Raw genomic sequence first — 6,446 nt, 5'->3', positions numbered from 1 at the left:
TCTCAACACCATGAAATGGAGAACGCTCTGAATGGCTTATCTTTTTCTCCATTTTTGTTATCCATCATACGATTGGTTGTACTTGTGTCAAACATTTTACTTGCGAAAGCAAATTTGCTTTCGCAAATTTTTGGTTCTTCCCTCGACGGGATTCGAACCCATGCTACTGTGATATCGTGACACCAAATCGCCTGCACTGCAGCCGTCCCGCTAGACCACACGACCACCTGGGCTCTCAAAAAAAAAGAGCTTGCGGTGGGCATGTGTTACCTTTCCACGTCAGTTTTAATCTAGCGGCTTACTACAGTACATGATATATAAGACATGAAGATGTTATTGTTACAGATCAGCTAAATTGTCTATAGTAAAGGATCCTACAAATTAATGTAAGATACAGTCACAGAAAATAATTATATTCATCAGTACGTCTGAGTCAGTGACAACCCTACAACAGATGTATCCATCGGATCGCCATCAATGATGGTGATACATGGCTGTGTACATAATGTATATACAACTCGTCTAAACATCAACCCAACAATGTTAGATCTGTAAATTTGCTTTCGCAAGTTGAATATACATTATGTACACAGCCATGTATCAACATCATTGATGGCGATCCGATGGATACATCTGTTGTAGGGTTGTCACTGACTCAGACGTACTTATTTTGGTCTTTTGTTTAAATATACTTTTTCACTCTTTTGGTCTTTTGGAAAATGTTGTTTGTGCTGTTTTTAGACCCTTCTACAACGAAATTTGTTTGACATGCACACGTATAAAAATAGCGGTTTTTATCCAACGCAGTCATAGGTTTGAACGTAGTTTTCAATTTAGACTCGTTTATATTTTTTTGTTTGGGCATGTATCATATTTTCCCTCCGGTTTATATGATCCGTTCATCCTATATATTGACTCTTAAAATTCAAGAGTTAATCTAAAAATGAGGGTACTTTCTCTAAAAATGAGGGTACTTTTTTTGGCCTTCCAAATACCGTTTCGATCCCTAACATCACTGAAGAGACATTTATTGTCGAAATCCGGATATGGTTTACTAAAGAAATATTGACACCGAATGTTTGTGGCACAACATCCTGTCCACAAGTTAACATTTTTTTTTCTTTTCTGTGACGTATTAAATTTATATTAGGATCCATTTTGTTACATCTTGTGATCAATTTTATTTGGCAATCGTCAATGGCAGTCAGCAGGGTTAAAGAACATCAGTTGTTCGACCTGTTAGTCAAATGCGTTTTGTTTAAATATACTTTTTCACTCTTTTGGTCTTTTGGAAAATGTTGTTTGTGCTGTTTTTAGACCCTTCTACAACGAAATTTGTTTGACATGCACACGTATAAAAATTGCGGTTTTTATCCAACGCAGTCATAGGTTTGAACGTAGTTTTCAATTTAGACTGGTATGACCCCTTAAATAGTAAACATTTCAAAGAAAACAGAAGACAGAATACAGAGAGTCTCTATATATTAAAGTATCATAATCGTAGTTTACATATAGATAAACGCGAAAAATAATTAGTGTCCTCTATAAGGAGGTATAACAGTTGTGGTTCATACGATCTAAGCCCCATGCTATGGAGAACGCTCTGATTGGCTTATTATTTTTCATATTTAGTTATCTGTCATACGATTGGTTGTATTTGTGCATCTTTCAAACCGGAAATCTAATCTATGACTAAAAGTTAGTCCGATGACGAAATCATATCCGGACTCCTTTTTTGTCGTTTTTCTCCCAAAATAACTCAATCTGAATAATCATAAGAATGGATGACAAATGCGACTATGCATGTTACCTTTAGGACACAGAGGCATGATGATTGATTTATTGTGGAGGGAAGAGAAGCGACACCAAAAATGAGGTCTTCTCGTTTAATAGTATAGATATCTCATTTCTCCAATTTAACCTCTGCGTTTTAAAGATTTTAAAGTAACTTCACAGAAAAATAATAAAGACTAAACAACACGAATCAATATCCTGAACGTACTGTTAGCATGGTCATATATTCTGACTTTCGAACTGTTTGTTTTGGTTGTTGTACAATAGTTAGACAGTTTATTGTTGCCATTTTTTTTTCTACTCGGTACATTTATTATTTTGATTTGCCCTTTTTTTCTGTGAACCATTGCATTTCTTATTTTACTGATTAAGTTCAAAAAGAGAGTGTTGGCTGGAAATGTAAATAACAACGCCATACGTGTATATTCCAATTAAGTATTTGTCGGCAGCTTTCTTTATTTTACATCTTAAAGTTTCATTTGTGCTTAAAGAAATTTATTGTGATGGTAGATCTATGACCGTAGATCTTTTATAGATACTGCTCAATTTATACATAGTATAATTTTTAATTTGGGGCAACTTAGAACCATATATAATAAAATACTTGTTAAAAGTAAATACCGCATACTACCTTTTCGGTCTCTTTTGTGTTTTTGAATTACTGTTTCATTTGCGCTTACCAACATCTCACTTTATATTTTTTAAGTACCTTAGATGCATTGTAAATAAACAAACAATTTAGGTACAAGGACGTAGTAGATCAACAACCTATGACGGCGTTATGAACGTGAAAACCTGTTTTTTTCTTTCTTATTATTGTGATTTTTAATCAAGAAATGACTTTTTAATGTCATGCTACATTATATATTTATTATGATTCTATCGATGAATATATTGAATATTTTTACATTATAAAACTACAACACGTAAGAATGTAGACCTTGATATTTTTTAATGTGTCTAAACACAAGCAATTTTAAAAACATTATGCATGAAAATAATGTATGTAAACCGAAAGAGCATAGATTTTATGAAACCTTTGAAACATATGGCATTGTAAAATGCACGCGTGGTAAACTTGCATCTTGCATACATACTAATGCACCGTATAAACTAGTATGATTTTTTTAAATTTTATTTTGTTTTATGGGATTGAAATTTCCTTTGATTTTGATTTAAGTGGTGCAAAGCATGGTAATGCGTCTCATTTTCGTGCACTGACGACTTTCCTGACCTGAAACAAGCAGCTGAATACCTGACGGGTTTAAACTAGTGGTTTAAAGATCGCCTCTTACGTTCAGACGATGGACTTAAAAAAAATAAACATAAAAGTGCATGTCAAATATTTCAGTACACTGGGAACAAAGTTAACTCTTAAACAGTATTATTAATAAAGAAACACGAAATATAAAAATGTTAAAATTACACCAGTACAATCAATGCCCATTGTTCATTCGGTCATTTAACAATAATAATATCTGATGAGCTCTCGAAAGTTATTGGTGCATGTTTGTTTTTTTTGTCATCCTACTTTCCGCTAATCAGACTTGGTGGTAAATCTATGTACTGCTTTATATTGCAAAGGAAAATCTATCCTGTCTCACATTATTATAGCCGCCATATTTATGGTTGTAAAAGATTTTGTAGGGATAGTTGAGTGTGGGTCTAAATGGACACTTCTATACCAATATTTTATTTCATGGGAAATTTGCAAGTTCATTTGAATTTTTAGCCAGCCACAATGGCATGTGACTCATTACGTACTCGTCCCTCGCTTTAGTCTAAAGATGGACTTACAAAACGTACACAAAATAACGAACTAAACATTTCAGTACTGGAAAATCAATAAACTCGTAAACAATAATACATTACAAAACACGATATTATTTTTTTTATATCATATCAAAGAATTTCCGTTTTTTCTGAAAGCAAGCTCAACTTTTTGAAATGTTCTTTTGAAGTCCTACAATCTGTTGGCGTAAACATACTTTATAGAAATGTTTGTAAGGATTAATTCATTCGATTAGTTTTGGAGAAATTCTACGTAAATTTGAAACAGAAACTAATGTCAAGACGTAATGCGCAGTATTGAAGTGATTGTGTAATAAGAAAATTAAAGCAATGCAAGCAATTAAAACAAAATATGAACCATCATACCAAATCAAAAACAGCAAAATATGTACCATCATACCAAATCAAAAACAAACAAAATATGTACCATCATACCAAATCAAAAACAACAAAATATGTACCATCATATCAAATCAAAAACAACAAAATATGTTCCATCATACCAAATCAAAAACAACAAAATATGTACCATCATACCAAATCAAAAACAACAAAATATGTACCATCATACCAAATCAAAAACAACAAAATATGTACCATCATACCAAATCAAAAACAACAAATTATGTACCATCCTACCAAATTAAAAACAACAAATCATGTACCATCATACCAAATCAAAAACAACAAAATATGTACCATCATACCAAATCAAAAACAACAACAAAATGACCAGGACTTTAATTTATTTGTTCATAAAAGATTAACAAATATAAAAGATAAGATGTGGTATGGTTGCCAATGAGACAACTCTGCACAAGAGACCAAATGACACATAAATTAACAACTTCAGGTCACCACACGGCCTTTAACAATGAGCAAAGCCCATACCGCATAGTCAGCTATAAAAGGCCCCGATAAGACAATGTAAAACAATTCAAAAGAGAAAACAAACAGCCTCATTTATGTACAAAAAATTAACGAAAAACAAATATGTAACACATCTATTAATGACAACCACTGAATTACAGGCTCCCGACTTGGGACAGGCGCATACATGTAGAATGAGTTGGGGTTAAACATGTTAGCGGGATCGTAAACGCCTTCGCAATGTTTTTGACCGTTATGCACTATTCTTGGCTCATATATGCACAAAGATACATTTTTCACTTGTCGAAACGACTTTCTATTTAATATTATTTTTAGGGGAGGGGCGGGAATGTGCGGTACCTTTAATGACACTTCACAAGTCATAAAAACATTCGTATCCGTTATTAAGTTGAAAATTGCATTAAGAAACAATATTTTTTTTACGATCACTGGATACATATCAAAATTTGATTTTACAAAAAGAAAAGATTTAATAAGAACCAAAGTATGACCACCCATAAAATCAAATTTTAAATTTAAAAACTATGGTGATTTTGCTGCATATGAGATATCTCAATGCAAAAATATGACACATTTCTCATTTCCATTCTCAATTTTATAATAATATCACAAGGCGTCGTTAACCTGTCATTACTAATATATTAAACCAAACAGTTTTATCTGATATAAAAATGATCCTGCAATTAGCAATTTTACTATACAATTGATGGTGTGTTCATGTGTCCAGTTGCAGATCATGAATAATCAACGAAACATATATAATATTAAATATTTTTTACAGTATCTGCAGATATTTAGATTATATCTTCCCAACGTACTTCTTTATTCAACGTTGAAAGAGACCGATTAACCTTTTTTAGCTCACCTGGCCCAAAGGTCCAAGTGAGCTTTTCCCATCACTTTGCGTCCGCCGTCCGTCGTCCGTCGTCGTCCGTTGTTCGTCGTCCGTCGTCGTTAACTTTTACAAAAATCTTCTCCTCTGAAACTACTGGCCAAATTAATCCAAACTTGGCCACAATCATTTTTGGGGTACTAAGTTTTAAAAAAGGTGTCTGGTGACCCGGTCATCCAACCAAGATGGCCGCCATGGCTAAAAATTAAACATAGGGGTAAAATTCAGTTTTTGGCTTAAAACTCAAAAGCCAAAGCATTTAGAGCAAATCTGACATCGGGTACAATTGTTTATAAGGTCAAGAATTATCTGCCCTGAAATTTTAAGATGAATCGGACAACCTTTTTTGGGTTGCTGCCACTGAATTGGTAATTTTAAGGAAATTTTGCCGTTTTTGGTTACTATCTTGAATATTATTATAGATAGAGATAAACTATAAACAGCAATAATATTTAGCAAAGAAAGATTCACAAATTAGTCCAGATGACCGAAATGGTCAATTGACCCCTTAAGGAGTTATTGTCATTTATAGTCAATTTTTAACAATTTTTTATAAAATTTGTAAAATTTTGATACCATGTCCCACTGAAACTACTGGGCCAAGTTCATTATAGATAGAGCTAATTGTAAGCAGCAAGGATGTTCAGTAAAGTAAGATGTACAAACACATCACCATCACCAAAAAAACAGTTTTGTCTTGAATCCATCTGCTTCTTTTGTTTAATATTCACATAGACCAAGGTGAGCGACACAGGCTCTTTAGAGCCTCTAGTTTTCAAATGTCATAGCAGAATTTATGATAAATGGAACGATTTTTCTATCCTTTTGTTAGTTTTTCTTTCCTTGGTGGCGTTGTGCCCCTTGACTCTATCTTATATGTAGTCTTTTCTCAGTGGATTCGATATGTACTTGTTGCAGGGACGTCATTTGTGTCTCCTTTCGGTCTAATATAATGATGAGGTCATAACTATAATGTCGTTTATCAGTTATAGCATCTGGTAATTTTTGGGATGAACATCAGTTCGACGATACAACTTTTCTCTTACTTTTTCCCCATTGGAACTCTTTGAAACCCGCA

The sequence above is a fragment of the Mytilus trossulus genome, chromosome 1, assembly GCF_036588685.1.
Source record: "Mytilus trossulus isolate FHL-02 chromosome 1, PNRI_Mtr1.1.1.hap1, whole genome shotgun sequence".
NCBI lineage: Eukaryota > Metazoa > Mollusca > Bivalvia > Mytilida > Mytilidae > Mytilus > Mytilus trossulus.
This window is presented reverse-complemented; position numbering follows the sequence as displayed.